This window comes from Haemaphysalis longicornis, unplaced genomic scaffold, assembly GCF_048455015.1.
Source record: "Haemaphysalis longicornis isolate Haplotype H1 unplaced genomic scaffold, Haemaphysalis longicornis Haplotype H1 scaffold_3, whole genome shotgun sequence".
Taxonomy (NCBI): domain Eukaryota; kingdom Metazoa; phylum Arthropoda; class Arachnida; order Ixodida; family Ixodidae; genus Haemaphysalis; species Haemaphysalis longicornis.
Window position 1 is genome coordinate 186065880 of NW_027526335.1, and position 18146 is coordinate 186084025.

Sequence of the window (18146 nt, forward strand, 5' to 3'; positions counted from 1 at the left end):
TCTCGATACCCTTTTCTTTTCTCATCGCGGCAGTATCGGCACGCCCATAATCGACGCCCGAGAGAGTATGTCAAGAGGCGGCCGTGATGAAACAAAGTGGCCGACAGGGAACGAAAAGCGACGCGAACGAATCCGCGAAAATAAAACTAGGCGAAGTAGCCGCCCGCGCGGAGGGGGAACAAACGTAGTTGATGGGCAGTGCGGCGATCGCTCGACTGAATAGGGGGGAACCCCACACGGTGAAGGGCGGTTCTATGCACTACAAGTCGTTGCAGGGAATGACAGCGGGCGTTGCGGGGCTGTAGGCCACGGTCTAACGAAGTCGCCGCGGTGTCCGATTGCGGAAAGAATACACCACGTCCGTTGCGAAGTCATGCGACGCGCGGAAGTGTACGCGTTGCTGGGGTTCATGAATAGGTCAAAGGGAGCCTAAAACGACGCGCGACCAACCGTCGGGGACCGTGCATCAGCAGGGTCTTTTCATTGAGGTACCTGAACAAATACCAATGAACGTCTGCACGGCCGTACTCCAGGGAAAAGTTTTTAGGCTAGTTATCCAAGATTATGCAGACACGAAATGTGAAGCCCAAGTTTGTTTGTCTGTCTGTCTGTGAGAGAGAGAGAGAGAGAGAGAGAGAGAGAGAGAGAGAGAGAGAGAGAGAGAGAGAGAAAAGGAAGGAAGGAAGGAAGGCCATTACTTGGCAAGGGCGCCCTTCGGAGACATTGCAACGAAAGGAGCAGATACGCGGCCATTTTTTTCGCACTTCTGTCGTTGCACATAGTACTTGCATGCTTTGTACTTACATTGTTGCGCAACTTACAGTTCCAGTGCACTAGATTTATAGATGCCCTAGATTGTTTTTTTTTTCTTTTTTTCCTTAGTCGTCCCCTGCAGACTACAGGGCGATGTACTTGCAGCAAACAGAACCCAAACGTTCGATGTAAGCTATGCAGAAAAGGAGAGCGGGGAGGGGACCGGCAATGTAAGCAAAATTTTGTCCCTCTTCACGTTTCTAATTATGGAAACAGACAAAAACAATCAAACGGCCTTTTTTTTAGATAAAGCAGATGGACGGCAGATGGATGGACCATGGATAAAAAAAAGGAAAAGAAAGACGTATGAAAGGGGGTGGAGTCTACAGTAAACGCGCAAAGGCGCGCGTTTCTATATCCGGACCAGACGGACCTCCCGCGGCGGTTACCACCACGCCGTTTGATCGACACTTCAAGAGCGCCGCGTGACGAGATAGCGCTTGCGTCCTCGAGAGATTTTTGCTTCTTTATTCACGTGCGTTCAGCTGCGCCGGGAACATCATACGGAGCAAATCCCCGAAGGCGTAGGCCGACGTACTCGACTTCAAAAACGCTGAGAAGGTCTAAAAACGTCGAGGGTCTCGGACGTAGCCGAAGCCTGCGTGACAAGTATCGCGTGCTGGGCTTCGCGCCTATATGGGTCACCGCCAGGGAGGTAAGGAAGGAGCAATGAGATGGTCGGAACTACTACCACGGGAAAGGGAAAAGTACGGCGATTACTACGGGATTTTACGCTATTATTAAATATTTTACCATCCCTACCCAATGGAAGTGAAGAGAAGCGCGCAAGGTTTCTAACATTATATCTGCGTGAAAAGTGCGCCAAAAACCTTCGTTCACGCGATCATAAAACCATCAAAGGCGCAAAAGCGAAGGGCTGGGGATTAATTTTGGCAACCAGGGGATTTTTAACGTTCGCTTTTAAGTGCAAAGCACTTTAGGGGCTCGCCTTGTCGTCGTAGATCGCTCGCTGGACCCAGTAGAGCCACACGGCGTTCCGTCGTATAGCGGCCGTCGTCGCGGCGTAACCCAGAGGCTTCGAAAGCCAAACGGTTTATAAAGTCACAAGCGTTGGAAACTCGTGAGCCGCTGGCGCTTCTCATACATCTCGTTTGGCGTAAAGAGAACTGCAGGTACACTTGAGGCAAAATACACGTAATCAACCGGCAGCGCCCGCGCTCATTTAGTTAGGAACGCTCGTTGGGTTGGTTTTTACGATAGGAAGCGGCAAAAAAGTGGCAGTGCAACAGCAGCACGTGCGGGAGGAAAAGAAAGCACAAAAAAACAACAGAACTCCCACTGGCGTAGTTTCAGGCGGGGGGCGCGCGAGCACTGCGGAGGCGGGAAATTTGAATTGCATTGGGTGGTAGCAGTGAGCGGATAACGGCGCTACAGCCCATTACGGCGAATAACCGCTATGCACTTCCTACAGCTTTCAAATTTCGTGGAACGGCTTTAATATTTGCTTTTCGCCTCCACTAGAAAAGCGGCTGCCACGGCCGGGAATCGAACCCACGACCATGGTGCACGCATGAGGTATTGGCCGCGTGGGCAGGGCGCCGGTCGGTACTTGTGGTGAAGTAATATAGTATGCGCGCTGAGCCGCGTCTACCCACGAGTGCGCTGCCCTTGCCCTCTACTGAGCACTGGGAGAGAGCACTGTCCAGCTCGGACACGTGACGATCAGCTTTGGCTAGTGGAGAGAGCCCAAGGAGCCGGACAGCCTCAAGGGGTCCTGAAATAAGGACTCTTCCCCAAGGCTACAACTCTCCATAAAGACGTGCGTTCCTCCTCCCCCTACTCCTTTCCCTCGCCGAAGCTAAAGGTGATTTCAAACTGCAGCACCAGCGTACAAATGCGCAAGTCAACCACGGTCCCGCGTTGGGCGACATTCAGTTTGGTGCAACGATGCCCATTCACGTTGTGGTTACCCACAGTAGCCCGCACCAGACTCATACGAGTCACCTTCCTACAGAGTCCTCAAGCTTGGCTCGTACAGCCTATCACCGAACAATTCAACTACAGGTCTCTCTGAAGCACAGCCCGCAAATCATAGAGGAAATGCCGCAAATCATTATAGGCGGTCCCCGGAGATGGCGGGTAAGGACCTTGCGCGACCCCTGCGCGACCGTGACCGCGAGAATTGCTCACCTCCGGAACCCTCCGTCAAGCAAAACAACAACAGCACGAGGCTTGAGCGGATCCGCTGTGAAGGAAACAGGTGCGCGCGTCTGCGTGCACTCACGTATACGCGACGAGCCATGGAGCGAGCAATCACGTACGATAAAGAGGAATGGCAAAAAAGAGATAGAAACTCCGTAGCTGTAAACAAGAGTGAGCCTACCTCCCCTACACAACGACAACAGTGTAAAAAGAGGCGAACTCACTAAAAGAGAAAAACAGCCCGCCTCTGCGTGACTCTGAGCAATGTGCGAGCAGGCATGGGAGACGTTCTGTGGATACAGCGTAAGGCCAGCGTCGCCGTTGCGAGGCAGCGTAAATGGGCGAAGGATCGCCCGAGTACATGCTGTGGAGGACAGCAGTAGGAAGCCTCGTACTGCGCGCAAGAGGGCCGCCATGGAGAAATTGCACTGGACGGGTCAGTCATACCGGCGGAAGAGAAACGCGGGCGGATGGCAAAACAAGACAACGAACAGGAAACGATATCCTCGCTTTCTTCCTGGGTTATTTCTATTCAGGCAGGATCCGTTCCCATGCAATCTGCTCGCACAACACTTCCACATCGCACTATATCCTTACGGAGTTGTGTGCGTGTATGCAAGCATGTATGTACAGTCGGTAAAAAGTTTGACTATAACAGCGACTTTAACTTCGACTAGCTAAATCTTAAAACTGCCGAAATATACTCTTTACAAACATGTTGGAGACAAAAAGGGTGGGCTTAAAATTCAGAACTCCGCAGTATTTTTCTTCAAATCCCGCTCGCCGCGAGGTAGGATAAGGCTGCCAGTATGCAAGCTGTGTTATAGACAATCGTTTTACCGAATGTACGGGTGAATGCATGTATGTACGTGCATACGCATGTGCTTGTCTGCGTGAGTGCGCCATGCAGACTGCTCGGGCTGTCGGCGTCTCCTGTCGTCGTCGTCGTTTCATGTACTCACGGTACTAAAACACCGGGACAATCTTTTTCCAACGCCTCTCGCTAGAACGTAACGCGTACTAAAGTACTAAAAGAACACACCGGGACACTCGTTTTCACCGTCTCGCGCTAAACGCTTCGTGTTTCAAAGACGCGAGACTTTTACAGCAAAGCTGTATACCTCTACCCCCCCCAACGGTTTAATCTCTGTTGACAAAACGCCAAGGCGCCAATAATGCAATTATACACTGCAGGCTTCGCTCCTCCCCAGGTTTCACGTAAGTGGAGATGGCTCGGGATTTTTTTACCAACTTCTACAGAGAAAGAAAGGACGGGGCCATAAACACAGGCGCACACGCACCCCAAAATCTACGCCCACAACTCTTCGGGCACACGGCAAACAAACAAACAAACAAAAAAGCGCAGAGGAAGATGTATAGCTCCGCAAAGGCACGCGCTCCAAGACAATAATGGTGTCTCGTTCTGGGCCGCGAAGTCACTATCACCCCATAGATGCATATACCACACGACTTACAACCTCGCACCCTGGAGCACTCGCCAACTGTTAATCTATTTAAAAGTCTCCGCAGCCGTATTGTCTCTCCTCGCAGCCTCCTTTCCCAAACGGCTACTGGCACTGCATCCGCACTGGCGAGTCGCCGGTGCCCTTGAGGCCTTCCCGCATTCCATGGGGTGCAACGCCACAGGGACGTCTACGGTGCACAGTCGGCGGGTGAGAAAGCGGCAGGCGGGCCAGACAGATGAACGCTGCGCCGACAATGGCCTGCCCTCCAGACAAGAGGGCACGCCTTGTTTCGCAAGCACAGCCCGCTCTTCGCAGCGGCTCCCGCAGAGACTCGGCCAACAAGCTCGGGTGCCCGGCGAGCGGCAATTACGCCATGCGCGCGCGAACGTGCCACTGCTACCAATCTATACTGCGCGCACAGGTGTCCGGCGGGGGGCAGCAGACCGCTAGAAGACGCCGGAGGTGGCGGTGCTGCTTTCTTGGGGGCCGGCGGAGAGGGAAACGGGTTTGGTTCGTAGCTTCGCGTGCAGGGCGTCTGGTAGGCCTCTTGAGGAGTACGAGCATGAAAATAAAGGGGTAAATGGAGAAACAACCTAACCGGGGCGGAAGAAAAAAAAAAAGACGGGAGCGCAAGCAAACCCCGTCTGACACACCCACAGAGAGAGAGAGAGAGAGAGAGAGAGAGAGAGAGAGAGAGGAGGGGGGGGGGGGGGGCAGAATAAAGCTACTTTACAGGTTACGCGGACCGGATCGAACCACTGAACAGGGCTGCGTGACGGCTGCAAAGGTCACGAATAACAACGGTAGCAAAACTATATATAGGTGATCGGTAAAAAGCGCAAAGGCTCATGGGTACATTGTCTGTTCCCACCACTTCCAGTTCTAGTACTCCCCTGGCCTCCCGTACCCCGGCGGCTTTCAGGCACGTGCGTGCGTATTGCTTATCTGTTTCTACCGGAAAAAAAAACGCTCATGCAAGGCGCATTCAATGAATAACAACGGTTTATCCTACTAGAGGCTTCTCTGAAAGGTAAGCACTCCGCGACAACACGCACACGCGCGTGAAAGCCGCCGGCGTACGGGCGGCCAGACGAGATCTCGAACCGGAATCGGCGGGAGCAGACGACGTACCCATGAGCCTTTGCGCTTTTTACCGGTCACCTCTTGATACCAGCTTCGAAGAACACTATTTGGCAGTTTAAAAATTATTTGGAATTTGAGAATTGGACGGAAGCGCAATTTTATTCGCGAAAAACCGGGAGCGAGAGCGAAACAGACACTTCTTTCTAGACGGAAGTGTTGGAGCTAGAAGCAGCAACTTCCTTCGCAAAGAGTTCACCTACTTCTACTTGACAGCGCCAAAAAAAGGTCCACGCGGTAGACCACGGCGTCAAACGAGTTTTAATTAAGCAACACTCGACCCCTTAAGTCGTTTGTTTTATTTTTAACGGTTTACACAGGGTAGAAAGGTGATTCACTATGAAGGGGTATGAAATTCTATTCGCCCATTAAGTAGTACCAGAGTCCTTCAACACTGCATACGAATGCAGATTTTTCACGACACCAAACTTAAGCAACAAACACTGCTTTTACTCTCTGCCTCTATGCACCTAGCGAAAATGTCGCGAATAACCAATCAAGCGATCAGCGGTTGCGTAATATGCGCTTTAGTGTCCTACAAGCGAGTGAATTTAAAGAAAGACGGGAAGACTAATTTTAGACCTTGGCGCAGCTATAGCTGACGCCTACTTAAGAAGACTTGCATTCGTACATCGACGTTACTACATTAAATAAGGAAAAAACGACGCGCCAGCGACGACGCCGTAGAGGTTTAGGTATACATCTGTGCTACATGTCAGTGCATAGATACAACGAGCGCAGGGATGTGCAATCGTGTCTCTATGTCTGAGTCGTATCCTCTGTCACATTCTGTTCGATCAGAACACAATCGCCCTTTCGACGGTTCCCACGTGCCTCCGAGTTCTTGTATGCGCGATGATACGGTTGCCCATTATGAGCAGATCGGTGCGGACAATCTGACGGCGAGAGTATAGGACGCGGCATCTGAGAGTATAGGACGCGGCATCTCTACCTGAACGAGTAGCGTTTCGCTTTTTAAGCTTTTTTTCCTTTTTAGGAGACTGTCGGCTTCGTTTCCGGGTCAACGTTGCCGACAGCATGCGACATTCGTTAAAACTGTGGTTTTACACGCCGCAAATGCATACATAACCTATAGATGAGCATAACCCATAGATAACCATACATAACCTATAGATGAGCTACCACAGGAACGCTGAAACAGGAACAGGAATACTACCTGAGAAATCTACAAAGTGCGTTCAAGTTTCGTGCAAACTGGACATCTTGTTTGTGCGCAAAAAAAAAAAAAAGACATCGTGCGCTGGAATCGAACCCTCTAACCCCGTCAGCAGCACAAGCCACTGAGCCAGAAGCCACTGGGCGCTTTATTATTAGCACGATCATGCAACTTTTCGACGTGTCTACGGCATTCTTTGCCCCGTTTTCAGGTGCACGAGTTGCGGCATCATTTCATACTGAACCCACACATATATATATATAAAACGGAAATCGCGTTCACGGAGTTAACCCTGAATGAGAAAATATTTCGAGGGGTTGCATACACGCTTCGCTTCAACTACAACATTATTGTTCTCATTTTTGGCCATTTGTATTCTCATTAGGACACCACGAACTCACCTTCTCAATTCACGACATTTTTTTTTTTTTTTAAAGAAGCGCACAGGTAAGCTTTGTTGCTTCATTCGCGTGTCTTTTTGTAGTAGACCAATGTGCGATGCAACATTCTAAGTCACTTTTTTCCCCAAGAGATTTTAGAATTTGACTAAATAAATTACAGTACTCGCACATCCCTGGCAACAAACGCGGTCTTGGGATCGCCGCGATCTATGCCCCTCGTTTAGAGCATGCAGGCAGGCTCGCTAAGTTACAGTGGCTAATTACTGTCGCACACGCCCTTGCATCAAGGTCGGCTTTAAGGAAATGGCGGTCGTAGCGATGAGGGAATTACGGGCCATTGCGGCTGATTTCTCCCCATTTCTTTTTAAAGACGATAGTCTTTCTTGGGCTCCTTAAACCCAGAAATTTTGGTCTGTCTGTATGTCTGTCCGTCTGTCTGTCTGTGACTCGATTCAGCCACCCGGCCAAAGGGAAACAATGCCTGCCCATTAGTCTTATATAGTCACAGCTAAATCTACCCGTCTATGTCCGGTGTAAGGTTCATACTTGTCGACATTGTTGAAGAAGAACAAGACATTACACAAATATGAGACAGCAAATCAATACAGAAGTGATATTTGCAGTGTTCCTTTATAAAAAAATCAAACATGCTTGCTTTTGCGAAATTAAATACTTCATCAACTGCAGAAAAAGAATTCACTTCGCCGTCGCCTACTGTCGCCCGCGCCACTATAGCTTCTTGCGCCATTTTAAGAAATCAACAGGCAACAGTTACGCAAGGTTCCACTAGATAGGTTCCACGTTCTGCTTGCAACGCACGTGGAGTAGGGAAACGCGGTTCTATAAACGTTGAAGTAGGGCGCCTCGATTAACGCGCGTCTCCGCCGTACAGCAGCGTTCGCATCGAGACACCCGGTTTGGAGCAGTGGAACGCGGGAAATTTAAAATGATTTAAGCAAACCTTTGGCGTCTTTGCCTTGGGAGGAGCGCGACGCAAAAGGAACAACATGAGAGGTGAGCGGCAAAGCGAAGGGAGGCATTTACTTCGCAATAGCCGATAAAGACTATCGTCTTTTGACGACATTTGCAACGAAAGGAGCAGATACGCGGCCAATTTTTTACAAATAGGCTCGACACAAACAGGGCGAGGAGTCCCGATTAGTTATAACCTGTTCGCCTTGTCAACGTACATCACGGACAAAGAGAGAGAGGGACACATTCACCAGTCGGGCAAAGCACTCACTCGACGCCCCAAGTCAATTGGAAAAGTTCAATGGCCCGAGACGATCAGATTAATGGCACGCGCTTATTCAATAACCGCTGACGTGACGTCTGATACGGCTATAGGAATACATGTACAGCGCAGCGGGCGGAGCGAACGCTTCAACGTTTTCCGAAACGCGTTGCGGGCTCGCAGACTAGGAAAGGAGGCGGCTGCTAGAGTGGTTCGGGCTGTTTGAAGTGCAGAGCACTTTAGGCGCTCGCCTTGTCGCCCTCGCTCGCTCGCTGGAACCAAGCATATCAATACGGCGTTACGGTGTAGTATGTCACGGTCCCTTCGCCGCGGCGTAACCCAAGGCTTCGAAGGCCATGCGGCTATGTCAGGATATACAAAGCGTGAGCTAAGGATCAGCTGGTTATTCGCAGCTTTCCTGGTTGTCTCGGATTAACTGATTATCATGCTTACTGATGCTTATCATCCAATACCAATCCAATCCAATCCAATCCAATGACACCCAGAACTCCCGCTGGTGCAGTTTCAGGCAGGGGGCGCGCGAGCACTGCGAAGGCGGGAAATTTGAATTGCGTGGGGCGGTAGCGATAAGCGGATAACGGCGGTACAGCCCATTATGGCGGATCACTGCTCTGCACTTCCGACAGCTTTCACATTGAGTGGAAGGCTTTTAATTTTTTTATTTTGTTTTGTTTCATAAATCTGCTTGTGCAACTAGGCAGTCAGACTTGACGTCATCATTTTCTACTCACTGTCGTAGTGCCATAACGTACGGTACTACAGTGCAAGTTTCTAACGCGGCAGACGAAGCACATGATTAATTGATTAATTGTGGGGTTTAACGCACCGACGCAACGCAGGCGATGAGGCACGCCGTAGTGGAAGGCTCCGGACTAATTCTGACCACCTGGGGATCTTTAACGTGCGCCGAAATCTCGTACACACGGGCGTTTTTGCCTTTCGCCTCCATCAGAAAAGCGGCCGCCGCGGTCGGGAATCGAACCCGCGACCTCGTGCTCGGCAGCGCAACTCCTTAGCCACTGAGCCAGCGCGGCGGGGGAAACGAAGCACATAAGAAAATGTAAACGAAATAAAAACACGCGCCACATATACACGCTTTTCTGCGACGCCCGCTCCTTCCTGGCGGCGCGAAAACATACAAAACCGCTCCCGCAGGGCTCCTTAAATTACCGTAAATTACTATAATTATACGAACAATTAACATTAACGCCTCGCTCTCGCGTGATAGACGGCGGTGATGATGGCACCGGAGCCTAATTAGTATATATAACAAGTCCGCTTTTATAATGAAGTTATTATCACGGCCAGACATGGAACAGCCGGCACCTTACTTACTGCATACAACGCTGAAAATTAGCAGCAGCACGACTAACTTCGCTCGTAGGTCTTTCCAACCCAAATCCACCAGTTACGCAGCGCTTAACAAGCAAAAAGACCGAATTTTGAGGAACAACCATTCCGGGGGGCTCTCAACGGCTCTGCCCTCAACCTCTGCGTCCATTCCCAACCAAGTCCAAATGCTCGAGGGACTGCCGGGGCAAATTTTAAATACTTCAATGAGAGCACCACCATTACAATGGGCGACTGGCTTAAACGCCACTACGGCCGCACCCAAGCCTCATCGGCCCTTCACCGAGCACTCATACACATTGCTTCTTGCATTGCGCAACCACATTGTTCAAAAAGCCCTGTGATACAGTGCAGCCGTACTCTTGTTTTATTATTGCGAAAGCTCTATTCGCGGCATCGATGGCATCCTGTCAAAAAAAAACTAGTTCCTTTCTCCATAGACCATATGGTCGACCGAAAAGCTGATAAGATGTCCGGACACAAGGCGCGTGCGTGAAACCGGTCTTCAATTGTGTCGAAACGGTTACAATTGAAAGTCGCAAAAGATAAGGGTTCTAGATAAGACAACGCACGTGCATCGATCATGAACAAGAAGTACAATAGATCTCATAAAACCCGTTTCGGTATACATTGACATCGTTCGCATATAAATGCGTTTACTTGTTGCGCGAAAAATCGTCGCGTGGGGTTATATATACAATATATATATATATATATATATATATATATATATATATATATATATATATATATATATATATATGCGCCATTTGTTTGCCCTTTGGGTTTTGAAGGTTTGCGATCGATTGGGCGAGAAGGTTGGACGCACTTTTGGAAAGAAGAAACTTGGGATGAGCGCGCGCTTTCCCCCGCGAAGGCTGGAAAGAGCGCCCCGCACAAGTTGAGAGCAGCCCACACAAAAGGAGGACGCATAACCGTCAAATATTCTCACACCGTTGGAGTCACCATAGAGCTAGAGTTAGGCCGGATTCAGAATGCTGTCGCAATTGTCGTAATATCTTTAAATAATGACGTCATTTGACGTCTCAGCCAACCGAACTGCGTGAAATGCCGTGTTTTTTTACGTTCATACCTCACGATAGGGCTGTTACGATCGGTAGTCTGAACATAGCCTGATCTGGCGCCATACGCGCACTCTGATACAGCGCTCACGTTTTGGCTGAAACGAAATGGACGATTCTGGTTTCTTGGGCGCAAAACGTTGTTATGGCTGCGGTAATAAAGTTTTTTTTTCTTTTTTGATGCTAAAAAAGTTATTAAATTTTTCGGCTCTTACAAATTACACGGCGCACAATAGAGGGCCACTAGATACGGGCGTTGTACGAAATCAAACACCGCGCTTCGATAACAAGCAGATGTGCGGAGTATATATCTGTCATTGTTCCTGCCAATACAGCGGGACGGGGGCTTCTTCAAATATATTTGGTAAGGCCATTACGACGCTGATAAGCTGATGACTTTTATGAACAAACCTCTAACGAAGGCAAAATGTGTTATAGCCGCGAAAAATACGTGAGCCTGTCTAATATATATCGTCCGCCAGACACAGCGCCGTCCTTTCGTCTTCCCGTCCCAAGCTTTTTCGCGGCAGCTCAGTCGGCGATGAGTCGACAACAATTCGTGAATTTACTTAAGGGACTGTTCCTCTTTACGCAACAACGCTAGACAGTGCGCAACGTTAGGCTGAACAGAAAACGCCGCTCAGTCGCAAAGGCATCCAAGAAAGACCACGACGGAAACTAGCCATATTACTTTTCCAGCCAACAAGTGTCAACCCGAATACACCAATACACATCTCGATGCAGGGCGGCGTATACGACATCGGCGCCAGATTACTGTCTAGTTATTATTGTACGAAACTCTACCCCGCATGGTGCGTGGGCCTATTGCTGCGTCAGGTGCAAATGCCAGCCGACCTGTCTTAGAAGCTTTTCTTGGCACACGTTCGCTGCTCAACGTGGGTTGTTCCTTCGCTCGGGGCTGGAGCCCCGCATCCGGCATGACAGGGTTTTCAGCGTCGTTGCAAACCTTGCTGAGACGCCGGCATTTGCTAACCGCGCGCCATTCAACTTCGCCCGCGTAATCTGGTCCCAGAACCCTTCGCTTTCGATGCGAGCTGTGCTACGCCTGCGCCACGGCCTGCATGCGCCAAGCTCGCGCATTCTCGGCCACGTCGACGGCAGCTGACGCACGCGATCTGCGTGGGCTGGCCGCCCCGTTGATTGCCGGTCGCCTGGAAATTCAATAGAATGCATTCTCGCACTGTTTAGAACCTGCAACGCATTAGCAGCTTCAATTTCCGCGAGTGTGAGCGCCACTCATCACCGCTTAAATTGTACGTTTTGTCATCGCTTATATAAGTGACGTTTTAGATGAGACTGCATCTCATTCACTCGCCTTGTCCCTCCATGCGGCGTTGTTGTCCGTCCACACCCCTCCCCCATTCTCCTCGCCGCGCGAGCTGCGCTCTCCGCCGCTCACCCCCTCTCCTCTCCGATAGCGAACACTCTCTCGCGAGGGGCATTGGATTGGATTCGATTGGATTGGCTTGGACTGGATTTGGATTGGATTAAAGTGGATTGTGTTGCGTCATAGCCGCCCAACGTTGCGTCATAGCCGCGGCAGGGGGTTCACGGCACGTTTCACGCGATGGGAGAATCAACCTAACGGAAACAACAACGGAACCCCCTATGCGTCGCATCTACACAGGGGTTCCCGCGAGGGGAGGTGGGAGTAATTTTTTACGTCCGGGGACGGCCAAGGTTAAATCACAGGGCAAGAAAATATATACGAGGCAAAATGGGCCATCGCGCGAAGCGCGGGCGAACTACCCGAAAATGTCATATGACACCAAACTCGGATTACAAAACATCATAGCTGCGGGGGCGGAGGAGAGGAAACAGACGAAATAATTGCGGCCACAATCCCCTCCAGGACTGCGCCGTGAAATGGCGATCGTGGCGGCCGCGCAGTTTCTTCTCCCGCGACAGATGCCGCTAGCTTGACTAGGCCAAGCGCTTGGGATGTCATCTGGCCGCCCGAAGAAGCGCTGTTTCCCATTATGTCCAGCTCTTGCACCGTGGGTTAAGTTTAGAAGGACCAGAAACGCAAGCGATGCCAATCGAGCCTCGTTTCGTAACAAAGGCTCAATAACTGGAGTTCGTTAGCCTAACCGGAAAAATACGGAAGACAGGGAGCTCCCCGACTAAAATGCCTCAAGGAAAAAATGTTCGGAACTCAAAGGTCTCTTTCAATAGCGCAAATCATCTGGCTCTACCCGAGTGAAACGTTCAGTATATGTACCGGAATTATGGGAATACAACGTTCATACGGTGTATGCGCGCGCCCAGGCGTAACTAATGCAGCTAATCTTTCCAAAAAAAAAAAAAATCAAGTGATTTCTACGAATGCAAACGTTTGGCACAGTGTTCGTGCTTCTGTCCTAATGAAAGCGAAAAATACGACACCATAAATTTTCCCGTTTTCCGATGTCATATTTTTTTAACGCAATGTCGTCTCTATCATGTGTTGCGGATACGTATCCCTATTTTTATTCCAGTGAGGCGCTACCAAAGGTAAAAATTCTGTATTCCCTCAATACCGTATATACAGAACGTTTCAGGAGTGTAAATCGTTGCGGCAGTTGCTCCACCTAGCATTAAAAATCTGTTTCGAGAGATTCGTAAAGCCGCTCGGTGCATCTCATACGCCCAAACAACCGGCACAAATTACGAACAAGCCCCATTGACGGAATTCAACAACGGCACCACAAGTCCTAGGACTCAACGACGGCACCAAAAAAGGAGAGGAAAGCAAGATGCCGACAAACAGGGGAGGAGGATTTCGAGGAAACCGTTGGAAAGAAGGTTAGTGAGAGAAGAAGGTGACAAGCGAAGCTGTCCTTGAGAATCTTGAAGCATACTTGCGGTCGCGTGCCCTCGTGAATGCGTAGACAGAGTCCGCTGTATTCTTCACTCCCAAATGCCGTTTCTTCTGCAAAGCTACTGCTGTTAACCGCAATAAGTGTACTTGTTTGTATTTACTGGTAGGAGGTCCCTCCGCAGTCTATGATAATGGGACCTCCTGGAGTTATTTATGGTCCGTAAGATTCCAACAGCAACAGTAAACTGAAACTGAAAGTATTGTCTAACCAACTTCCAAGGCGATCAGGGCGCTTATCAGCTCGAGCTGGAACCGCGAGCTGAGGTATCTTGAACTTCTTCTGTAGGAGATTTTTTGGGAGGTTGGGGAAAACCTTTTTTTTAGACATGAGCACTAAAACACGCAGATATGCTTAAATATTCAAAACCCATTCCGTGTAAGAAAAGTCAAAATTTACTCTGTAACCCCACACTCCAAATAAAACAAGTAGGCATTTCTCCTCCGCAAATTCAGTCAGCCCAATCAGGAAACTAAAGTATTTGGACGTCTTCTCTTTGGCCAGCATAATCGGCATAACTGGGGCTCTAGTCCCCTTGTCGTAATTCGTCACCCTAATTATGCTGCATCAATACACCGGACTGCTACACGAACGCTATACGATTTATAAAGCGTTGCAGCCTCCTGCGGATAGCATTACAGTTACCAGTTGTAATCGTCCTGTAATGTTGTAATGGAACTTGGTGCCGATGACAGTGCTACGGAAACGATTAACAGCCGACATAATTGCTACAGCAGCCGACGCTGTTCTCCGCGCATAAAGGTAATTTTAAGGCTATATGGCCCTAAACACGCTTCTATTCTCAAATAAAGCTCGGCAACTGGTTTTTCCTGCACGACACGCTTGAAACGTAACTGCTTTACAAACACGCATACATGCGGGCCTCTTGGATTGGATCAGCACTGCCAGCCGCTGCCGGAAAGCGTCTCGGCGCCAGTAAGCACCACGCCCGCTGTTATGAGACGACGCAAAACCACAGCTAACCACCCCTGGCTGCGAAACTGCAGTCAGGCTAGAGCGCGTCCGCCGAAAAGGCTGAAGGGCTAGGCTACTTCTGACCTCCAGTGCAACCTAGGGATGCGGTATCGGGAATCGGACATCACTGGGCGATGTCGTCTCTGTCAGCCTGATGGAAAATATAAGGGACAATCGCAGGCAATAATGTGAACATTTTCGTAAAGTTATTGAACCCGTAAATGCACCCCGCTTTTTTTTTTTTTTTTTTGTCTTAGGTCTCATTCATTTTTTTCTAACTTTGGGCTATTTTCACGTTCCCGTTTCGAAGTATAGCTCGAACCGCTGTTAACGTTTCCAAACACCTGAAAAGCATCACAAAGCACAAATCGGATAGGTTGTACTAGAATTTGAACGTTAGACAAAAGTAGTAAGGCTTTTTTTTTCTTTTTCCCGGCGCAAATGAAGGGGAGTGGTTAGGGTGCCAGGCACATCACCCTGCGCAAGACACTCACACACGGAGCATGCGCAGAGTGGGCTAAAATTTCTCCGCGAGTTAACGAAGGACCGTTAATTCGAAGCCGTTCGAGACACACAATTTGTAACTACCTTTCTGATTGGGCACCAAATTTGAAAACTAGCAAACCCAACGCCGCGCGTATTTTTCCGGCGTTTCGATTACCGCGCGGAGGGCCTGCATGTTCTCCAGACGTACTCGCACCAATAAAATTGCTCCACTACAAAGTGTTAAGCACCAGTACACGTAGAGCCCTGGGTATCAAGTGCGATAAAGTCTTTTTGGAACTCACAAACTAAAAAAAAACAAACGTATATAACATTTCCATTACGAATATGGTACAGCAAGATTTTTTTTCCGCGCCTGCAGCTCCGGACCGGATACGATTGGATACTTTCCAAACTCGGTAGGCGGCGGCCCTTTTTATAAGCTTTCCCAGAAACAGCCCTATCAGGTCTTGGTTATGAATAAACGTGTTCCGTGAGCTCGGCGTGGAAGCGCCAGCACGTAACAGCCATAACGACGTTTGCGCTTTTCCGACACGTACAGTCTGCGGTCGCGCAAGCTTTGACGTCAGCGGTTGATAGCCACCACAGTATGAAGCCTACAATATCTCCGGAGGAAACCAAAGAAAAACGCGGATGAGAGCTGACAAAAGTGTAAGCTGACGTTTCTGACCCACCCCCCTCCCCAGATGTAATGTACCAGAGGGATCTTTAATGAAAGATTGATGATAATGATTTGACCTATACAACGCAAATATATCAGAGGGAATCAAATACCCCCCCCCTCCCCACATAGTAATGTACCAGAGGGATCTTTAATGAATGATTGATGATAATGATTTCACCTATACAACGCAAATATATATCAGAGGGAACCAAATCGCTTATTTGTAAGTGCTGTGGTTATACTTCTTCCCTTGCTGCAATCCCCAATCAAAAACCTATTTTATCTGGCATTGTATGTCCCCCTGGCCGTAGAAATCACCACCGCAAACGGCATCAGTGCGGCCCTGATGGTTCCTTCGAAAACGCGCTGTTTAGACAAACAGGCCGCAGTGCACTGAACTCCTCCACCCTTCGCTATTCTCGGCAGCACTGGGGGTCCGCGAATTCAATTCGGAGGTAGCGACGACGCGCAGGCTTGCGAACTCTTCCAGACTCCTGCCCGACTGAAGGTGTTTGATTTTCACTCGAAAAAAGCACAGCCGCCAGACATCCTCGGCGGCACTCCATACACTACTGCAGAGAAGCCGAACCACGAAGTGGCTGGATTTCGACGGTTTATTTATGTCCAGCAAGGCCAAAATGCCAGGGTAAACTAACGGAACGAACACCAACGAACGGAGGGCCAGCAGGACCCCCGTGATGCGTACTCGCTATATATACCGCATCATTCATTGCAGCTATCAGTGCAGCGTCAGCGCCACGCCGGCTCCGCTGCTGGAATGCCGCAGGGCGCGAAAAAACAAACAAACCCGCGGGGCTGCATTTTTGCATCGCACCGTGCGCGTCGTGCCAAAGGTTGAGCGCTGAACCCAATCTAGCTGCCTCGCTTAACCCGTCGCAACAACACTGGCGCATAATGAGATAAAACGCGCTAACAAGACGAGGACGAAGAGAGAATACACAAGCACAAGCGCGAACTGGAAAGTTCTGTTGAAAGTTCGCGCTTGTGCTTGTGTATTCTCTCTTCGTCCTCGTCTTGTTAGCGCGTTTTATCTCATTATGTGTCACCAACAGGCCCAAACCTCGTCCCTCTTGGAACACTGGCGCGGTTGCACATCGCGACTACATACAGCCGATGCGCTAAGGCGCAAAACGTGCTCATTCAAAGATTACGGCCAGTTCGCGATGCGACTTCGAGAGTGATAATGTATTAAAGGCGAGCTTCTTACCGTCGTAACCGGCAATGCCTGAACTAGACTCGCTTCTTTCCACACTGACGAGACGATTACGGCAACTACGCGTGATGCTCTTCTACGTACGATGTTTCATCGGCACGCCGCGAAAACATGTGCTGCCACGCCTTCCTCCCGGCCGGCTTCAGCCACCAACAATCGCGCAAGCGTCCCCCGGCCGAAAATCAAGTCCCCAATCAAAGTGAACGGGCACGTTTGACCCCGATGGAAACCGTCGCGGATCACAGCTATAATAGCCGGCGCGTCGGCCCGCGAAGCCAGCACTACAATGGGCTTGCAACACGGGCTTATAAACAGACGGATGTGCCGTCAATTCGCGAGACAGGCCGAATGACATCCGTCTTGGCAAACGCACACAGCTTTTATGCACAACGCCGATGAAACACCGCTCGCGAGGAATCGCGAGAATGCGCACACTACACTACGGTATGTAGCCGGGTGCGCTAGACCGGCGAGCGACGCTTCGGCCGGGCACCTGGGGCAGCGATGTTGAGGGGTACTCACTCGGCGTTTTCGTTTCTTTTTCTTCCGTCGGCGACTGGCGCTGCTGCTGGATCGGTGCGGCGGGGGACGACGTCTGCTATCCGTCGGCGGAGGTCGTCGATTTGGAGACACGGCCGCGTGGCGGTCTGTTTATAATGCAAGAGAAGATTCCCGAACACGTCTACCCACCGTTCCAAAAGCAGCGACACGCCTGAGTCATGGGAGGAACGCGAGGGCGAACGCGTTCTCGCCGCCGGCCGCGCATGCGCCGTGGGAAGCCGGGCGCCCGCCGGCATGAGGCTCGTCTCGCAGGCGGTTGCTATGGCAACGCCCGATGTTTACCTTCGCCGCCTGCCGGCGGAAAAGACCGCCGCGCTGAAGGGGATTCTCCGTTTGCCTTGCGGGCGAGGCCATGTGTGAGTGAAAAGCGAGTACAAGCCATGAGTGACAACGTGTGGCGTAAAAAAAAAGCAGAAATCCGATCTATGGTGTTTGCTTTGGCAACATATCGCGACTTGCTGACCCCGGCGTGAGCGAGAAAG

The 18146-nt window shown here is 50.2% G+C and overlaps 1 protein-coding gene across 1 annotated transcript in view; it reads right to left on the reverse strand.

Moving 5' to 3' along the window:
- LOC144175877 (heat shock protein beta-1) overlaps nucleotides 1-17865 on the reverse strand; it is a 55454-nt gene extending 37589 nt beyond the window's left edge. Inside the window, exon 1 of the mRNA XM_077704916.1 lies at nucleotides 17626-17865. The gene's annotated coding sequence lies outside the window, so the exon portion shown is untranslated. The remainder of the gene's footprint in view (nucleotides 1-17625) is intronic.
- Between the last annotated feature and the right edge of the window lie 281 nt (nucleotides 17866-18146).